This window comes from Capra hircus, chromosome 24 (assembly GCF_001704415.2).
Source record: "Capra hircus breed San Clemente chromosome 24, ASM170441v1, whole genome shotgun sequence".
Lineage (NCBI taxonomy): Eukaryota > Metazoa > Chordata > Mammalia > Artiodactyla > Bovidae > Capra > Capra hircus.
Window position 1 is genome coordinate 51,064,712 of NC_030831.1, and position 20,010 is coordinate 51,084,721.

General features: G+C 43.7%; 1 pseudogene; it reads right to left on the reverse strand.

Moving 5' to 3' along the window:
- Positions 1-15,044, reverse strand: part of LOC102184862 — a 165,920-nt pseudogene extending 150,876 nt beyond the window's left edge.

The following is a 20,010-nucleotide window of genomic DNA, read 5'->3' on the forward strand; positions in this document are numbered from 1 at the left end:
TTGGAGAGAAAAAGCGTTCAGTTGCTTTGGTATGGAACAGTTCAAAATCGTCCATCAGAAAGTATTTCTTCAGCCTGATGTTACAAGGAGACCCGGAGCTGCTCTGGTGGGTGCTGAGATTGTCCTTGTGTCTGGGGTTGGATGGGCTTCTCCATCTTCCAAGGAAGTCACTTTGCTCTACTGTCAGTGGTCACTGAGGTCATGGAGAAGCTGCGGAGGAGGTACAAGGAGGGAATACTTCCTGGGAGAAAGGTGAGGTTATAGGAAGTGATATTAGGGGACATCACTGGTAGGTAAATGTTCTTCAAGGAGAGGCTACAAATATGCCTCGTGACCACTGGCCCAATAGCAGTTAGGAACTAAGGGTCACATAAGCAAAAAACTAAGTTCCAGTACTATATATCATCTAACCGATGGTTAGGTCCAGGAGGGCACTATTTTACTTCAGCTTGTGGGCAGCAGGACTTGCCAAATGACTGATCTGCAAAACTGAGTCAGCCCTTGCAGACAGGGAAATAAATTTGACCTCAGCGAAAACCAAATCTAGTAGCTCGATCAAACTTCATCAGTGGCTTGATTCAAGTTACATAGACATTCTGTGTGGATGAACACATGGTCTCCGGGTAGGGAGGGAAAGAGGCGCCTCTGTGGATCACACCCTCAGCCCATTCGCCTTCATCTCTTGCATGAGGTTCTGCAGGCACAACGAGATTGAATGGGGAGTCACCCAGAATGAAGGAATAGCACTGCTCATTACACAATGAACTTTTGAAGACTGTAGACCACCAAGTGGAGAAGTCGGAGGACCACTTGCATAAAGAAGAGTTGCTTGAGTGTGTAAAAAAATAAAATAAAGCAGGCTCCTAGACTTCATCTAAAATCTACAGAACACAAATTTCTGAGGGTGGGGCTCAGGAATACACATTGATGCCAAGTCCCAGGATAACTCTTAGGCATTCTAACCTTTGAGAATATTGCTTTAAAGCCCAGGATGGCTCCGATTTGAAGCTATAAATCTGGAGCAACGTGACTCCCTGTTGCCCTCCATGGTGTTGTTCTTGACTAAATGACAAAGACTCTACGAACTGTATTGCAGGGAATTACAGTGTCTCAAAAATTGCTGTACCAGAGGTAGGGATGAATCATGCTGTAAATTGACCTGTGACTGCTTGCTGGCAGAAGGAGGGGAAATCTTGAGATGGAGGAGAAAGATTGGAGATTGTGCCCACAAGGGGATCCCTCATTGAGATTTTAATTTTTATTTCCTTTTCCCTTTGGACTCTGGGAATAGTCATGTTTGATGCCCAGGAATACTTATTCCCTGGTTAACGCACATGCTTCAGTGAAGGCTGTTGCACACATACAGTGTAGTTTACATGGTGTCTTAGGGGAAATCGGGGCAGACCAGGGAAGGGAAGTGTGGCTTCCTGAGACTCACCCATGGCAGAGGCCAGCATGTATAGCCAGCACTCACTGTAGGCTGGGGCTTACAGAAGTCCATGCTGGGGCAGCGGCTCATGCCACCGCATGGCTGGGAGAAGAACGAGACAAGGATTAGTTCAGTTCAGTCACTCAATCGTGTCCGATTCTTTGCGACCCCATGGACTGCAGTACACCAGGCCCCCTGTCCATCACCGACTCCCAGAGCTTGCTCAAACTCATGTCCATCGAGTTGGTGATGCCATCCAACCATTTCATTCTCTGTCATCCCCTTCTCCTCCTGTCTTTAATCTTTCCCAGCATCAGGGTCTTTTCCAATAAGTCAGTTCTTCATATCACGTGGTGGAAGTATTGGAGTTTCTGCTTCAGCATCAGTCCTTCCGTGAATATTCAGGACTGATTTCATTTAGGGTGGACTGGTTGGATCTCCTTACAGTCCAAGGGACTCTCAAGAGTCTTCTCCAACACCACAATTCAAAAGCATCAATTCTTTGGTGCTTAGCTTTCTTTATAGTGCAACTCTCACATCCATACATGACTACTGGAAAAACCATAGCTTTGACTAGATAGACCTTTGTCGGCAATGTCTCTGCTTTTTAATAGATTCTCTAGGTGACAAGGGTAAGAGCTATCAATTGCCGCTGTCCCCACTTCTGCTTTTATTTTTGTCTTCAACCAACTCCAAACAGATTTTTATCTCTACTATCCTTATAACTGCTCTTCCCAATGTCTCCAATGACATTTTATTGCCAAATTCAATGATAGGCTCAAAGATCTCCTGTTTGCCCTACCAATAGGCATTTGCTCCAGTTGACCGTTTGCTTGTTGGAAACCTCTTCCCTTCACTTCCAGATCAGCCTTCAATCTTGGTTTTCTGCTCCCTCACTGGGGGCTCCTTTCAAGTCTCTGTTACTTATTCTTCCTCAACATTGATGTCACCTAGGACCCAGTACTTGGGTATTTTCTGTTATTACCTTTACTCAACCCATGGATGGATGACTCTCAATATATTTATCTCTAGCTCCAACCTCTTCTTGCTTATAAATCCAACTGCTGACTGGCCTTCTCCATTGGGATGTGAAAGTGTTGAAAGCATTAGTCGCTCAGTTGTGTCCGACCCTTTGCAACCCCATACACTGTAGCCTGCCAGGCTCCTCTGTCCACGGGATTCTCCAGGCAAGAATACTGGAGTGGGTAGCCATGTGAAATGATGCTAATTGAACATATCCAAGTTAAACTCACATTTATCCTGCTGCTGCTCCAAATCTGCTTCTTCTCGGCCTCCCCCACATCCCCTACTGCTTAGGTCCAAAGGCTTGGAGTTATCCCAGTCCATATCCAGTCCAGTAGCAAGCCCTGCTATCTCTACACCAGCACACTATGCCCAAGATCTGTCCACTTCTCAACATCACTACTCAAATAGTGGCCCTAAACACTATGATCTCTCACCTGAATTTTTGCCATAGATCTAGAAAAAACCTAACTTTCCTGTGCTTCCAACAGTAAAGGATTAACTCAGCAGGCCTGGGTTGTCCAAACCTTGCACATTTCAAAGAAAATTAGCCTTTTTCTGGCTCCTGGTTACCTCTATGATTTTGGAATGTCCAGCCCCCAAAATGTTACTTTCCAGGAGTCAGACAAGAGCCAAAATTCTTTATTGTGGCAAAATATATATATAACATAAAATTAACCATTTTAATCATTTTTAGGTGTAAAATTCAGTGGTATCAAGTTCACTTACAATATTGTGCAATATTCATCACTATCCATTTCCAGAACTTCTTCATCTCCCCAAACTGAAACTCTGCATTCATTCCACAATACCGCTTTCCCCTTTCCCTTCAGCCCTGGTCACTTCTATTTTATTTTCTGTCTCTATGGATTTACCTATTCTAGGTCCCTTATACAAGTGGAATCACATTAAAATATTTATCTTTTTGTGTCTGGTTTGTTTGGCTTAGCATAAGGCTTTTAAGCTTCATCTATGGTATAACATGCATCAGAATTTTAATTTCTTTATGGCTTAATTTCATTCCAGTGTGTGTTGTTGTTGTTATTCAGTCCCAAAGTCGTGTCCAACTCTTTGAGGCCCCATGAAGTTCAGCACGCCAGGCTTCCCTGTCCTTGACTATCTCCCTGAGTTTGCTCAAACTCATGTCCATTGAGTCAGTGATGCCATCCAACCATCCCATCCCCAGTCACTCCCTTCTCCTCTTGCTCTCAATCTTTCCCAGCATCAGGGTCTTTTCCAGTGAGTCAGCTCTTCTCATCAGGTGGTTAAAGCTCTGGAGGTTCTGCATCAGTCCTTCCAATGAGTATTTAGGGTTGATTTCCTTTAGGATGGACTGGTTTGATCTTTTTGTAGTCCCAGGGACTCTCAAGAGTCTTCTCCAGCACCACTGTTTGAAAGTTTGTTTTCACCATTTGGTTGTTGTGAGTAATGTTGCTATGAACATTGGTGTACAAGTATGTGAGTTCTAGTTTTCAGTTCTTTTCATGTATATCTAGGAGAAGAATTCCTAGGTCATATGGAAATTGTGTTTAACTTTTTGAAGAGCCACCCAGCTATTTTCCAAAGTGGTTGTAGCATTTTATGTTCTCACCAGCAATACATTAGGGTTGCAATTCTCAGCATCCCCACCAATATTCATTATTTTCAATTTTTAAAATATTGCTGCCGTCTTAATGGGTATGAAATGGTATTGCATTGTGGTTCACACAGTCAATACCTCATCATATTGCGTGTGAATTGACAAAGAGACTTGGGTCTCTCCTTGCCCTCATTTGCCTTCCTCGCTGTATTTGTCCACTGTTGTTCATGGCTCTTCGTAAAATGCCCCTGTAATAGATTGTCTTGTTGGCTCCCTTCTCCCTGCACAAATCAACACTCTCCTGCCTGCAAAACAATTTTCTGTCTACCCAAACTTCTGTCCCCACAGAGGTGTTCCTTAAATAGTTGCTGAGTAAACAAATTCATGTATGGATGTGAGAGTTGGACTGTGAAGAAGGCTGAGTGCCAAAGAATTGATGCTTTCGAACTGTGGTGTTGGAGAAGACTCTTGAGAGCCCCTTGGACTGCAAGGAGATCCAACCAGTCCATTCTGAAGGAGATCAGCCCTGGGATTTCTTTGGAAGGAATGATGCTGAAGCTGAAACTCCAGTACTTTGGCCACCTCATGGGAAGAGTTGACTCATTGGAAAAGACTCTGATGCTGGGAGGGATTGGGGGCAGGAGGAGAAGGGGATGACAGAGGATGAGATGGCTGGATGGCATCATGGACTTGATGGACGTGAGTCTGAGTGAACTCTGGGAGTTGGTGATGGACAGGGAGGCCTGGTGTGCTGCGATTCATGGGGTCGCAAAGAGTTGGACACGACTGAGTGACTGAACTGAACTGAAACAAATTCATAGACTGACTAACAGAGACTCTTTCCTGAGAAAACTTAGAGTCAAGTGTACAACTTTATTTTATTTATTTTTGGTCAAGCAGCATGTGGAATCTTAGTTCTCTGACCAGCGTTGAAACCTGGGCCCCCTGAGTCGACATCAGTGTGGTAACCACTGGATCACCAGGGGAATCCCTAGTATACAATTTTAAAATGAATGAGTCATAAGAAAGACTCAGATAAAGGGGAATCAGGACAGAGGGGATTCATGGAGGAGGATGGGAATTGAAGAATGAGCAGGAGCTTGGGAGGAAGAGAGAAAGGCACCTTCAACAAAGGAGAATGTTGCATGTGTCTCTTTTGGCCGAATCTTAAGGTATGCAAGAAAGGAACGTGTCCTTACTTTGAAAGACTTGAATGTCATGGTTAGGAGTTTTGAATCCACTTAGTAATCAATCTGGACTTAATAAAGTTCTTAAAAGTCCTAGAGTTGCAAGGAAAGACAACACCTCTGTGTGCTCTATTGTGCTTAGGTTTAGAGAAACAAGGTCCCAGAAGCAGGGAAATGGCTGGTAAGACCATTGGAACAATAAAAGTGCATATTTATTAATGAAGGTGGGGACTAAGATAGCAGCAGCAGAAAAAGGACATTTGGAGGTTGTTTTGAGTGACACTTTAAAGAAAAAGCCAATCAATAACTGAAATGCGCTTAGGAGGAAGGGGTAAAGGAAGATTCTGAAATTCTGAGCCTTGAGAACCGGGAGGCTGGAGGAATCCTACTAATAGAAACATAGAATCCATGCATGGAAGCACGTTTAAGATGAAAATGTTGAAAACATGGAGGCTAAAGTGTTGCTGTATTATTTCCTAGGAAGAGACTAACGTGCGGTTGTAACTCAAGGGAAAAGTCAGGTGTACTAGTGTAGATTTGGAAAATGCCTTTATCACAATGACGTTGGAAAAAGCGTGGCTCTAGAGTACGTATAGAGAAGAGAGTAAGGAAAGAGCTATGATGAAGGCCAATCATTCAGGAATGTTTCTAAAGGAGGAAGATGGGTCAGAATGCAAGAGAGAGACAGGGCTCTCTTCACAGCCCAGCGGGGAAAGAATTTCTAGGAGAAAGTGATCAGCTCTGTTCTGAAGTTACAAAGAGGTGTTTGAAGGATGCTTTGGATTTTGGCAATTAATGTTAAGTAATTCACAACCTTCGAGAAGAGAAGATAGTTTATATTCACTGGAGGAGGTAAGGCAGAATAAAATATCAGAGAATAGAGCAGAGAATGTGAGGATGATGAATGGAGGTTCCTCTTTCAAGATGATTAGCAATAAAGGCTGGGGGATGGGGGATAATAGAAGAGCTGGAGGGGGGAGGATTCCCTAAAAATGGGAAAACAAGGGTAGCAGCCCTGCCCTAGAGCTGAAGGTCCTGGTGTCTGTAATGTCAGTGTGGGAGACTTAGCATTGTCTATGGTTTTGTTATTTTAATTACTATTATTTTTTAATGGCAACTAAAGGTGTACAGACTATGTTAAATTAATATTTTTAAGGTGTAATTTTTCAGTTCATTTAGAACATGCAAGTATGGTCTTTTTAAGCAAATGAAATACTTATGAAATGGACTTTCTTCTAATTTTGGATTCACCATGACTTTATAATACCACCTAATGAAGATATTTACACTACCTGCCTAAACTTGTGTGTGTGTGCTTAGTTGCTCAGCCGTGCCTGACTCTTTGTGACCTCACGGACTGTAGCCTACCAGGCTCCTCTGTCCATGGAAGTCTCCAGGCAAGAATACTGGAGTGGGCTGCCATTCCCTTCTCCAAGGGATCTTGCCGACCTAGGGACTGAACCTGGGTCTTCTGCATTGCAGCTGGATTCCTTACCCTGAGCCACCAGGGAAGCCCATCTGCTTAAACATCAGTTCAGTTCAGTTCAGTCGCTCAGTCGTGTCCGACTCTTTGTGACCCCGTGAATCGCAGCACGCCAGGCCTCCCTGTCCATCACCAACTCCCGGAGTTCACTCAGACTCACGTCCATCGAGTCAGTGATGCCATCCAGCCATCTCATCCTCGGTCGTCCCCTTCTCCTCCTGCCCCCAATCTCTCCCAGCATCAGGTTTTTCCAATGAGTCAACTCTTCCCATGATGTGGCCAAAGTACTGGAGTTTCAGCTTTAGCATCATTCCTTCCAAAGAAATCCCAGGGCTGATCTCCTTCAGAATGGACTAGTTGGATCTCCTTGCAGTCCAAGGGACTCTCAAGAGTCTTCTCCAACACCACAGTTCAAAAGAATCAATTCTTTGGTGATTAGCTTTCTTCACAGTCCAACTCTCACATCCATACACGACCACTGGAAAAACCATAGCTTTGACTAGACAGACCTTTGTTGGCAAGGTAATGTGTCTGCTTTTGAGTATGCTATCTAGGTTGGTCATAACTTTTCTTCCAAGGAGTAAGTGTCTTTTAATTTCATGGCTGCAATCACTATCTGCAGTGATTTTGGAGCCCCCCAAAATAAAGTCTGACACTGTTTCCCCATCTATTTCCCATGAAGTGATGGGACCGGATGCCATGATCTTCGTTTTCTGAATGTTGAGCTTCAAGCCAACTTTTTCACTCTCCTCTTTCAGTTTCATCAAGAGGCTTTTTAGTTCCTATTCACTTTCTGCCATAAGGGTGGTGTTATCTGCATATCTGAGGTGATTGATATTTCTCCCGGCAATCTTGATTCCAGCTTGTGCTTCCTCCAGCCCAGCGTTTCTCATAAATACGCAGGGTGACAATATACAGCCTTGATGTACTCCTTTTCCTGTTTGGGACAAGTCTGTTGTTCCATGTCCAGTTCTAACTGTTGCTTCCTGACCTGCATATAGATTTCTCAAGAGGCAGGTCAGGTGGTCTGGTATTCCCATCTCTCTCAGAATTTTCCACAGTTTATTGTGATTAAAGCAGAAATAGATGTTTTTCTTGAACTCTCTTGCTTTTTCCACGATCCAGTGGATGTTGGCAATTTGATCTCTGGTTCCTCTGCCTTTTCTAAAACCAGCTTGAACATCAGGAAGTTCACCGTTCATGTATTGCTGAAGCCTGGCTTGGAGAATTTTGAGCTACTTTACTAGCGTGTGAGATGAGTGCAATTGTGTGGTAGTTTGAGCATTCTTTGGCATTGCCTTTGTTTGGGACTGGAATGAAAACTGACCTTTTCCAGTCCTGTGGCCGCTGCTGAGTTTTCCAAATTTGCTGGCATATTGAGTGCAGCACTTTCACAGCATCATCTCTCAGAATTTGAAATGCTTAAACATAGAACTTTGCAAATACTAGGTTTTTCTCAGTGTTTCTTTAAGAAACATAGCATGCAAAATTCAAAATTTTTAACATAGGTACTTAAATTATGCATGGAATATATGTTCATAGTATTGCAAAATTCATGCAACTTCTTTGGAAAACAGCTTCTTTGGAAAATGGACTGTAAAACTTACTAGGTTTTCCATTTTGTAAACTGGAATATTTTATCTTAGTTTGTTTTTCAGTGCTCACTTTTTATTCTTTGTTCATTTAACCTGCCAATTGTTCTTTTTTAATGGTAAAGTGGCTTTTAGTATTTGTTTCTTTAAAAATTTTGGTGCCTTTTCAAACCGGCATGTTCTTAAAGTATTTTTCTTCCTTGATTAAAAGCGTGTGTTTAATCACATCAACTTTACCAAATGAAACTAAGCCATACTGTTTTTAAGCCAATTAAGAAAACTGCGATTTTTAAATGTAACATTTTGGGGTGATGAACACACGAGACTTGACTTGATTTAGACTGAAAGAAACTGCCTTATGAAATTCACTGAAAGTTTTAGTATTGTCTGAAAGTTTAAAAAGAGGGAAAAAGAGCAGTTTTGTTTTACAGTAAAAAAAAATGTCTGGTTATTCTACAATGTGAAAGAAGACAAAGCAAATTCAGGGTGCACAATGAGTTGCAGAAAGTGAAATTTATCTCCCTGAAAATAATAAATTTGAAAAGAGCAGTGAAAATGTACTGAAAATTTGAAAGCATTAGGTCAGTTTTGATGGATTTATTCATAAAACGGAGGCGATGCTGGTGAATATCGTAAAATACTATATGGGTGACACGTGGAAAGAGTGAGTTACAGTTTAATTTTTTCTATTAAAATAACAATGATCACAGTCTTTATAAAGATCTTTTGAGTGGGGCTGGTGTGGACCAAAATTCCCCCCTCTTCTCTGGCTGATTTGTAATTACTGATACATTCAAGTACACGTTGAACATGCATGTGAAATATATTTGGCCAGTGGAAATAAAAAATAGAAAAGACTGTAAATAGATCAACCCAAATGAATTCTCTGTCTAAATGAATCATGCAATTAAACAAACAAAAAGCAAGCACAGAAAGAAAAATGGAAAAAAATTGATTTGGGATGTTAGAACTGGAGGGGTGGGGACAGAGGTGTGATGGGAAGAGAAAGGGAAGGAAGGATCAGGAAGTGGGGTGGGGGGAGAAAGTACCCTGAGGCTCCCTCCTCCAAGAATGAAGAGACGGAGATGCTGCTGAACAAAACTTGGGTCCCCTAACCCATGGGCAGGAAAGCCAGTCTATTGACGCTGGGTGTAGTGAAGGCAAGTGCAGCACTTATTGCGGGCACCAACCGTGTAAGGAGTCCTGGAGAGCTTAAAAGGCCTGCACCTCCCGAAGGCTGTCAGGGCAAGACTTAATGACAGAGTGAGCGAGAGGGGTCGTGAGGTGTGTGATCAACTCATGGATGTTCTCCTAATTGGTTGGTGATGAGGTAATCAGGAGTCAACATCACCAACCTCTGGTTTCAGCCTGTCTGGGGTCTGTGTGCTCTGGGGCAGCATACAGTGGGGGTTTCAGTATTTGCAAAAGACCTCAAAGAACACAGCTCAGAATATTATCTGTAGCCCTTGAGAAGGAACTAGAAGTCTTTGGCTTTGTTTAATGGCTACCCTGTTATTATTTTGTCTGGCTTGACTGTTTGTCTTTGCTTCTGCATTTTCTCACTTTTCTGATTCAATTTTTTCTCTGGGACTCAGGGAAGCTCTAGGAGGTTCAAGTTTATCTACAGATAAGAGTCAGGTGGAGGACATGGCAGGGAGGGAGTAGGGCTGTTCTGGGGTAAGATCCTGGGAGTTCTGGAGGAGGAAATTCAGGGAGTTTTGTCTGATTCCCTTGATCTTAGGGATGTAGGAGGAGGCAAGGCCATTGTCTTGGGACAAGGTTAGACACGGGAAGGGGTTAGACAGGTGGTTTGAGCAGGGGAAACACAGTTTGTATGAGTGCAGTGGGCAGGGAATGGCAGCAATGTGAACGCACTTCAGGTATTTCTTGAAAAGTGTTTCAGAAGAAGGGGGAGCATGAAGTCAGTTGAGCATTGGGCCCTTTTTTTTTTTTTGCCTTTAAAAAGTGCAGGGCTCATGGGTAGAAAGCTTCCCACCTTCCCATGTGGTAAAGTATCAGTGGTAAAGTATCTGCCTGTCAAGCAGGAGATGCAGGTTCAAACCCTGGATTGGGAAGATCCCCTGGTGTAGGAAATGGCAACCCACTCCAGTATTCTTGCCTGGGAAATCGCATGGATGTAGGAGCTTGGTGGCCTACAGTCCATGGGATGTCAAAGAGCTGGCCACGACTGAGTGATGAAACCACCACCCCCACCCCCACCGGGTGTCGGGGGGCGGTCTGGAGCCCTCCCCACACCCCACACTCACATACTCTGTCACCACCGGGCATACACACAGGTTGGAGGGGGGACGGTCACACTTCTGAACTGGGTGCAGCCGTCAGCACCCTGGGCTCTGAGATTATTTCAGCCTCTCATCTTTCCCCCTGAGCCACTTTATCCTGTGAAAAACACGTGCTTGAGACACAGCTCACATGATTTTGGCTTTATATACTCTCCCATCTGAATCTACTCTGTGATCTCAGAAACAAAACGTAGAAGAAAAATGGAAAAGCAAAGAAGAAAGAAAGAAAGAGTAATCTCCATCCGCAAACCCCTTATCAGAAAATTTCAGAGTTATCGCCATGCCTGCTCTAGGCAGTCTTCCGTTATCGGACTTAGAAGCTGGGCTGGGACTTGGCAGGGAGAGAATGCCAGGGGAAGCGGAGGAGGGCAGAGGTGGTTTGTCTAACTCCAGCTCACGTTCCTGATGAATCGATGACTTCTAGGAAGTCTTATTCTCACAAAGTCACCGTGTCTTTAGGCTGTGGTCCTGTATTTTGTCTCTATTGCCCTTCATCATATCTCTCTTTTCTCTTAACTAATCAAAATCATTCAGGCTCTGTGATGCCCCATCCACTTCGATTAAGAATAGTTCTGCAGTTTGGTCCTTGGTTTAATCTAAGAAAATTAGGTGAAAGTTGATGGGGATACGACCATGGGCAGGCCCTGGGTCTAGTGCTGTGAGTGGACAGGGCTGAGCAGGAAGACACAACGCAGGCAAAGAGGCCGAGCCTGGCAACTGTGGGGTGAGAGAGGGACAGGGTCTGGGAGATGGCTTCCAGTTAGGAGGGCTTGGGAATGAGTGAGTGGGGCATGACTTTAGAACCAGGCTTGCAGGGTTTAAGCGATGAGGCAAGATTTGGGCCAGATGCTAGGGAGAAGGGGGTGGTCTTCCTGGTGGAGGAAACCAGGTGAGTGGTGAGCGGAGGCGTGGTGGTGGAGGTGGGGAAGGGCAGAAAGGAAGCCAGGAACACTCATGGGCTGCGCTAAAAGCTGTGTGAGGAGGGGTGGAGGCGCCCTAGACTTGCGTGCTCTGCTTAGGAGTTTGGAACTTTTTCTGAGAGCAGTTCAAAGCCTTTGAAGGCTGCCTGATCATTGCCAAAGCTTTCTCTTTTATCTGCCTGTTTGCAGTTCAATCTGTGCTTCCCAGTTTCATCTGTTAAGAAGGAAACTCTGGAACTTCTTGGGCTGCTCTGAGGTCATTTTTGAATCCTCTGCTCTCTGCTGATCCCACCTTATCTGGGTCCCCCCTCCTTATCTGGGTCCTGCTGTTTCTCTTGGCTCATCTTGACTGCCTATCAGCACTATCTACACACAGCAGTTTCGCGTGCTTCCCTTTTGAGAGTGCAGGATCACATTTTGCCAATGTTCAGTTTTAAGAAGTTTTCTCACGTTTTCAAGGATGTAATTAGGAAGAAAGCATGTACACGTGTAATGAGCTATAGGTGGCATCCGGAATATTGTTATGGTATAGCTGAGATAAAAACACCAAGAAATACAGCAAGTATCTCACACCCTCAGACTTTTGGCCATGAAACCACTTTATTTATTTATAAAAATGTTATTTATTTATAAAAATAAAAATGTTTTTATTTATTTAAAAAAAAATTACAGTGTTGTGATATACTGCTCTTCAGCAAAGTGATTCAGTTATACATACACATATGTGTGTGTATATATGTATGTGTATATATATATATATATATATACATTCTTTGTTTAAATTTCTTTTCATTATGGTTTATCATAGGATGCTGAATATTGTTGTCTGTGCCATTCAGCAGATCCTTGTGCTTATCTAGCCGATACATGAAAACTTACATCTGTCAACCCCAACCTCCTGCTCCATCCCTCCCCTCTCCTTGGCAGCCTTTACCAGGCTGTTCTCTATGCCTGCGATCCTGCTTCTGCTGCATAGATAGGTCCATTTGTATCATATTTTAGATTCCACATGTAAATGATATCATGTAGTGTTTGTCTTTCTCTTTCTGACATCACTACACATAGAAGTTGACAGATAAGAAAATGAAAAGGAAGATCTTGAGCCTTATCATTTTGTTCAGTAGGCTCAGTGATGAAAGTTCTGGAGGACTCCTTTTGTGGCACTCAGTAGATGCTCAATTAAACATTAGCTATTAGTTCTATTAGAAGAGTTCATGTCTACGTGGGAGGCACCAGGAGATTTCCCCCCCATGCTGGGATCCCTCATTTAGACCCAAAGTTCCACAGTGCAGTGTGTTATTTTTGATGAAAAAGAGCAAGCCATCAAAGGGAACAGTTTGGTACATATGACACATCCATATGAAAATGCTGATGTCATTTCTTAAAAGGTGATTACTAAAACCCTTATAAAATACTATAATGTAATGTTAAGAGGAGAAAGGCAGAATGGAAAATTGCATATCAACGGGGATTTAAACACTTTAAAAATGAGAGGTGTCTGTTGCACAGACAGCCTCTTGAAGACTGAAGCCTGGACCCAGTGAAAGCGGTCCCTGGGAGGGGCTGACCAGATACAGGACTGCAGGCTAAGTCTGAAGCTAAGTGAGCAATGAACATCCCTGAGTATGAATATGTTTTCAAAAGAGACCCATGTAAGATAAAGAGTGTCATTTGCCTGCATCCAAGTATCAAGAGGAGAAGACAATGGCACCCCACTCCAGTACTCTTGCCTGGAAAGTCCCATGGACTGAGGAGCCTGGTGGGCTGCAGTCCATGCGGTCGCTAAGAGTCAGACACGACTGAGCGACTTTACTTTCGCTTTTCACTTTCATGCATTGGAGAAGGAAATGGCAACCCACTCCAGTGTTCTTGCCTGGAGAATCCCAGGGACGGGGGAGCGTGGTGGGCTGCCGTCTATGGGGTCGCACAGAGCTGAACACGACTGAAGTGACTTAGCAGCAGCAGTAGCAGCAAGTACCAACAAAACTGAACTTGCTTCCTAGCTACTCCCTGCTTTTCCGTTTTCTCGTCTTTCCAAATACTTTCCATTTGGGGTGTTTCCTCTAAAATTGGTGCACAAATTAATGCTGTTTAACTGAATGTCGTTTGCACACCTCTTACAACCAGACGCTCCTGGTTACGTCCACTGCTGCCCATGGCTAGAGCGTTCACAGAATCGTGAATTATATCTGTCTTTGTGGATAATAGATGAACTCGCCCACATTAAGATTTACGGCTGCCTCCTTCCCCTTGTCTGGGGACAGAATTGGCAGTAACGAGCGACCCCCTGCCTTTCACAGATGCACAGAGTCTGGAAGTTAACTTAGGTAGATGAGCGGGTGGGTTTATGGTAGCGGACCCCTACCATATAGTCATAAAGTCACTAGCACACTATTTGAAGACCCAGAAATAAGACCCTGCTGTTAAAAAAGAGAAAGAAGCGGCCACCGGGTGTTCTGAGCACCCTGCGTGAGGGGAGTTACTGCATATTTCTATTTCTGTGAAGGAAGGTAACTATTTCAGCGCCTCCTCTTCTCTGATGCTCAGTTCTGATTTTCTTCCCCCTGCTTACCCTCCAGCACTTTCCTGTGATGATATTTATGGACTGTGCTCTCTCAGAGGTGCCTCTCGCCTGGAGCCCTTGGGGGGAAACTATAGCAGCTACTGCTTGTCTGTCCCCCTCCTGTACTGTACACAGGCAGCCATGTAAGGTCAGGATGAGCAGGAGAAGACCTAAGCAACCCCCTCTCAACCCTCCTTTGCTCCTGCTCTGCACCGTGGAATTGAGATCTCACCCTTTCCAAGATGTCCAGCCTGAGAAGTTATTTAAAGAAAGGAAGTGAAAGTGAAGTCACTCATTCAAGTCTGACTCTTTGCAACCCCATGGACTGTAGTCTATCAGGCTCTTCTGTCCATGGGATTCTCCAGGCAAGGATACTGGAGTGGGTTGCCATTTCCTTCTCCAGGGGATCTTCCCAACCCAGGGATTGAACCCAGGTCTCCTGCATTGCAGGCAGACGCTTTACCCTCTGAGCCACCAGGGAAGCCCGAGTTATTTAAAATCCTGCTTAAAAAAGCCAATCTTCTTGCTGCCAGTTCCACCCATACACCCCTCTCATATATGACTGACACACCTCTGTGTGTGAGTGTCAGCACATGGAACTGCTGAGAGGTGGCTCATAAACAGTGAAAGCATGCAGTGAAGAGTTAGCTGACTCTTCGTCTTCCTTTCTTCCTAAGCCATCACCTCTTACTCTGGGAGACCCAGGGATCATGCAGAATGCAAACTGGATGGTTCTATAGATGATTTGATAACATTTTCTAGATGAGGAGACGGATGCCCAAAGAACATTCCTCAAGATCACAGGCTGACAAGTGACAGCTGTGGGACATGATCGCTTCCATCCCAACCTGGCAGCCTTTTCATCATGGCATTAGACTTACTTGAGTTACATTCTCAATCCTGTAAACGTCTAAGAGGCTCTGTAGGAAAAGCCGATTTGCTTCCCAGCTTTGCCCAAACGCCATCTCTTTCATGACACTTTTACAGATGGACCTGGTCGTGAGAGACCTCTGCATCCTCCAATCTCCCTTAGCATTTTTTAAAACTGTGCAGAGTGTTTGGAGTCTACAGTACTGCCATCAATTAGGGTTAATCAGATACATGTTTTAGCCTCCCTACTAGACAACAGGAGCTTCTCAAAGGCAGCAGTTGCGTCTCTTAAGTTTTTGTTAGTCTCATAATGCTGGCACAGTGCTTGGCAGTGGTGAACATTCAATAGAGGTTTGCTGCGCAAACGAAGGTGGGGATGAATGAATGGTCAATGAACCTACTGGACTCGCACCTTGGTTTCCTCCTGGGTAAGGGTGCCGTAAATCACAGGGTGGTGGTTCTCTGGGGACCCAGGGCTTTGTGAGTTATGGGGAAGTCTTCCTGTCTCTCTGGCTGAGCGAGCAGTGATAACATTCAAACTGCAACCTTGGAGTAGCGAGCAGTTAGTAAATCACTGCTCTGGGAGGTTCATTCATATAGGCCCTTCATAAATAAATCAGTGAAATGGCTGCCACTCGTCAGTCAAGCAGGTCGGCTCCTCAGCAGACCAGGTTTCTCGTGCTCACCTGGCTAGGATGTTGATTGCTGCTGAAAATGGTTCCAGCAATCATTGTCCCTGCAGAGTCTAGAGCTTTGTGTCACTAGTGTCTGCCTCTTGAAGGACCTTCCTCACCAACTAGAAGAGGGCTGCAAGAGCTCATTGTTGGCTCGCAGTGGTGACGGTAATGTGGGGCAGCTGTCACACCTTCAGGCCTGTCCTGCACAAACCTGAACTTTTTATTTGGCTTGGATTTCCTCCCTTGATAAGTTTTCTTATGGGGGATTCTGTGGCTTAGGGAGTGGCGAAAGTCACATCTCCGTAAGAACTGTGGGAAGCTCTCCTGATAAGAAAAACTATAAATTCTGGTCCATCTCAAAGAATGAGTGACTTTTGGATAACATTAAGTGACTGCATGCATCCTGCACCCCATTGAAATATTTTTGCTTCTTTATCTTAGTCCTAAACGCCGGGATCTCTGGATGTTCAAGGTAGCAATTAACTGAGTTGGAATGCTGATTCAGATTCCTGAGCTAATAGGAGAGGATGAGTGAAGTTTCTCTAAGTTCTTTCGTTTTCATTTGCAATATATTCAACAACAAGTCTTTATTAAGTACCTCATATGTGTCAAGAAGCATGACAGGCTTTGGTGATAGGAACACAATGTAGCTTTTGCTTTCGAAGATTTCATCGTTTGAGAGGCTAGTGGATATGTGCATAGATGGTGTCTGGAGAGAACAGCCCTGTGATGGAGATGGGGTAAACTGCTCTGGGAATAGGAATGAGAATGAAGCATGCTGGCTTGGGGAAAAGTCACTGAACTGGGGCAGCGGGAACAGCAAGGAGAAAGGACTTGATGAATTCAGGGCATCAGGCATCCATTCACCCACAGATCATTATTGATCAATCCATGAGGCTGGCTCTGTGCTGACCCCTGTGTCACTTTGGTATATATGGGACTGCCTGGGGTCTCAGTCTTTCAGGACTCAGCATTCAGATGGAGTTAACATTGCTATGGAGAGAGTTGGGAGATGAGATGGAGGTTGGGCTGATAGATGGTGAAGAGGCTCTGGTTTTGGACTAAGAAGTGGGGACTTTGGCTGGCAACATCTTGGCTTATGGTCTAAACCAAAGACTAGTCCATTAATGAGGAGGGTATATGTGTTCCCATTTTTGCAAACATTATTGCAGTGAATAACTGTGTTCTTGCATTATTTTATGCATGTGAGTGCCCGCTGGAGCACCAGGTTGTAAACTGGAATCACTGAGTCAATGAGTGTGTGCATTTGCAATTTTATCAATGTTCACAGTGTAAGAGATGCACTTACATCCCTACTCATCTCACACACCCACACACCCACACCCACACCCCCACACACACAGAGACACACACACACACACACACTCTTCATTCACTCACACTGAAATGAGGATAATCTTTCATTTCACTCTCTAATAATTGCCACAGACGGCCAAGCTCCTGCTCTCTCTAAAGACACGAAGGCATGTATTTGGGATGGATGAATTTCTGTCCTGGACAGATCCAAGAATACTCCCTGTGTTCCACCTTGGTTCAGATTTCTGTCCTGTGGGGACCTGGAGTGAAGCAACGTGGGAAGAAGTGATTGGCTGTGCTTCAGGCTGTTTGACTCAAAGGTTAGGAGTGTCCCCATACACAGCTGCTGAATGGGACTCTAAATAACTCACAGTGGGTGGGTCATTGATGAAGTCTTAACATTTTGTTCATTTTTCCCACCTGTATTTTCAGCTTTTGCCACTTCTTGGGAAATGATGGCTCTAAGTCCCATTTGTCCTCAACTTTTAATCTTGGAATGTGTGGACCTATTTAGTCATCTACCACATCAATAACAGTTTATAACTTTTTGTCATTTTCATGGGGTAATAAAAAGCTAGTAGCCTATGATTACTTGGATTTATCCCAAGAACTTCAAACTTAAGTCTGTGTTTTTCAGACCTCCTCCATGACCTCCTGCCACATACCTATGCAAGTGGAAGATGAAGGCAGAAATCTGTGGTTTTCAGGCATAAATCCCATGCATGCAAAACAAAAGATAACTGAAGTTTGGCCCAACTATCTCAGTTGTTGTTTCCGTCCTCCCTCTGAGTACATGGGGATGAGCACTGGCAACAGCCTGCCCCCATGAAGGGTGAAGCTTCTTGATAAATGTCTGTGAGGAATAATCTTGCAGCTTTTAGCAAAAATATCGAGGGCAAGCCATGTAGTTAAGTGGCAGAAAACTGAATTTGGCGGTAGTGTTGAAGGCTTGGTGTTAAACAGCTACATATTATATACGGGATTTAAAAAAATGATCAAGAAAATTGCCTTTTTAAGGACCTGCCCTGCAGAGGCACTCTATTAGATAGAATAGAAGGTATTTCCTAAGTGAAAAAATAAGCAAATAAAAATTAGTCAGGGTCTCAGATTTTTGAAAAATTAGAAAGATGGGAAGGCAAATATATATATGAACAGTTTAATGACTATAAGAGGGTTAATAGGCTTCTCAGGTGTCTCAGTGGTAGAGAATCCACCTGTCCATGCAGGACATATAGGGGATGTGGGTTCAATCCCTTGGTTGGGAAGATCCCCTGGAGAAGAAAATGGAAATCCACTCCAGTATTCTTGCCTGGAGAACCCCATGGACAGAGGACCCTGGTGGGCTACAGTCCATAGGGTCACAAAGAGTTGCACATGACTTAGCAACTGAGCACGCAAGAGAATTAATAGCATACGTTACCAATACCTGAAACTATTCAGTGCCAAACAATGGGACCTGAATGTCTTATCCAGCTCTGAACTAGAGTTCCCAGCTTGAAAGACCTCATCATAGCTCCAGGAAACTTTTTTATGGGGCTAGCGTACACCTTGCCCCTACTTCCTGTTCATTGAGCTTCAGTTCATTTACATTCTTGTTGAACATCTCCTCTATGCTTTCCATGCATATTTTGTGTTGATTCTCTCTCCTTAGTGGCCTTTAGGATACTGACCTTTTTTCCCCCACACCTTTGGGCTCCACTCAGGACAGCCCCACCTTCTATCTATCCAGGGCTTCATGACTTGTCTCTCCTTGTTCATCCCAGCAACCTGATCCTGTGCTCCCAGTTCTCTTTGCTAGAGGATCAGTAAACACCTTCAGGCCCTCAAAAAGTTGGGGAGTTACCATATGGCCCAGCAATCCCATTCTTAAGAGTATACTGCAAGAATCAAAAATAGGAATTAAAACAGATATCTCTACAATTCACTGTGGCATTGTTTACAATAGCTAATAGACAGAAACAATCCAAATGTTCATCATAGATGCATTGTTAAACAAACTGTGGTATATCCATATGATGGAATGTTATTCAGCCAGAAAAAGGAATGAAATTCTGATACCCGCTATAACACAGATAAACTATGAAACGTTATGCTAAGAGAAAGAAGCCAGATCCCAAAGGTCACATTTTTGTTGTTGTTGTTCATAGTTTTTCCAGTTTTTTAGAAAATATATTTATTTATTTGTCTGTACCAGGTCTGATATGTATGTGGGATCTGATTCCCTGACCAGAGATTGAGCCCTGGTCCCCTGTATTGGGAGTTCGGAGTCTTAGCCATTGGACCACCAGGGAAGTCCCTCCAGTTTATTTTTCATTTCATATTAATTTCAGAAACATGTTTTTGAGCTCCAGCACTATGTCATCAGAATTTTAATTGAAATTGTATTAAGCTTGAACAAAACTTTGAAGAATCGTTATTTTCACAATATTTTGTTTTCATTTACAGGAATATAGGATGCCACGTTGTTTAGTTGCTAAATCATGTCCAGCTTTTTTTGCAACCCCATGGACTGTTGCCCTCCAGACTTCTCTGTCCATGGGATTTCCCAGGCAAGTATACTGGAATGGGCTGCCATTTCCTTCTCCAGGGAAGGTCACATATGATATAATTCCATTTATATATGAAATACACAGAAGAGGTAAATCTGTACAGAGAGAAAGCAGATTTTCCATGGATCCCATGGCTGGGGAAGTGGTGAACAGGTGGTAACTATTGAATGAGCTTGGGGGTTTATTTTGAAGAGATACAAATATTTTGGAACTACATGGAGATTGTGGTTGCGGAACACTGTGAATGTACTAAATGCTAATGAAAGGTCCACTTTAAAAGATCAATTTTATGTTATGTGAAGTCTGCTTCAATTAAAAACAAAAACAAAACAAATGCTAACTCCTTCAGGAAACATGCTGTTGGGAGCCAGGAGGTTAAGTGCTCTTCCTCCTGATATAATTGCTTTCAGGGAGAGTGGGTCACTGCAGAAACAAAACGTTAATTCAGGGGAGTGAGTTTCAGGGTTTAATTTAAGCAATGACAGTAATCCCTCTGACTGGTAGAGAGCTTTATAGTT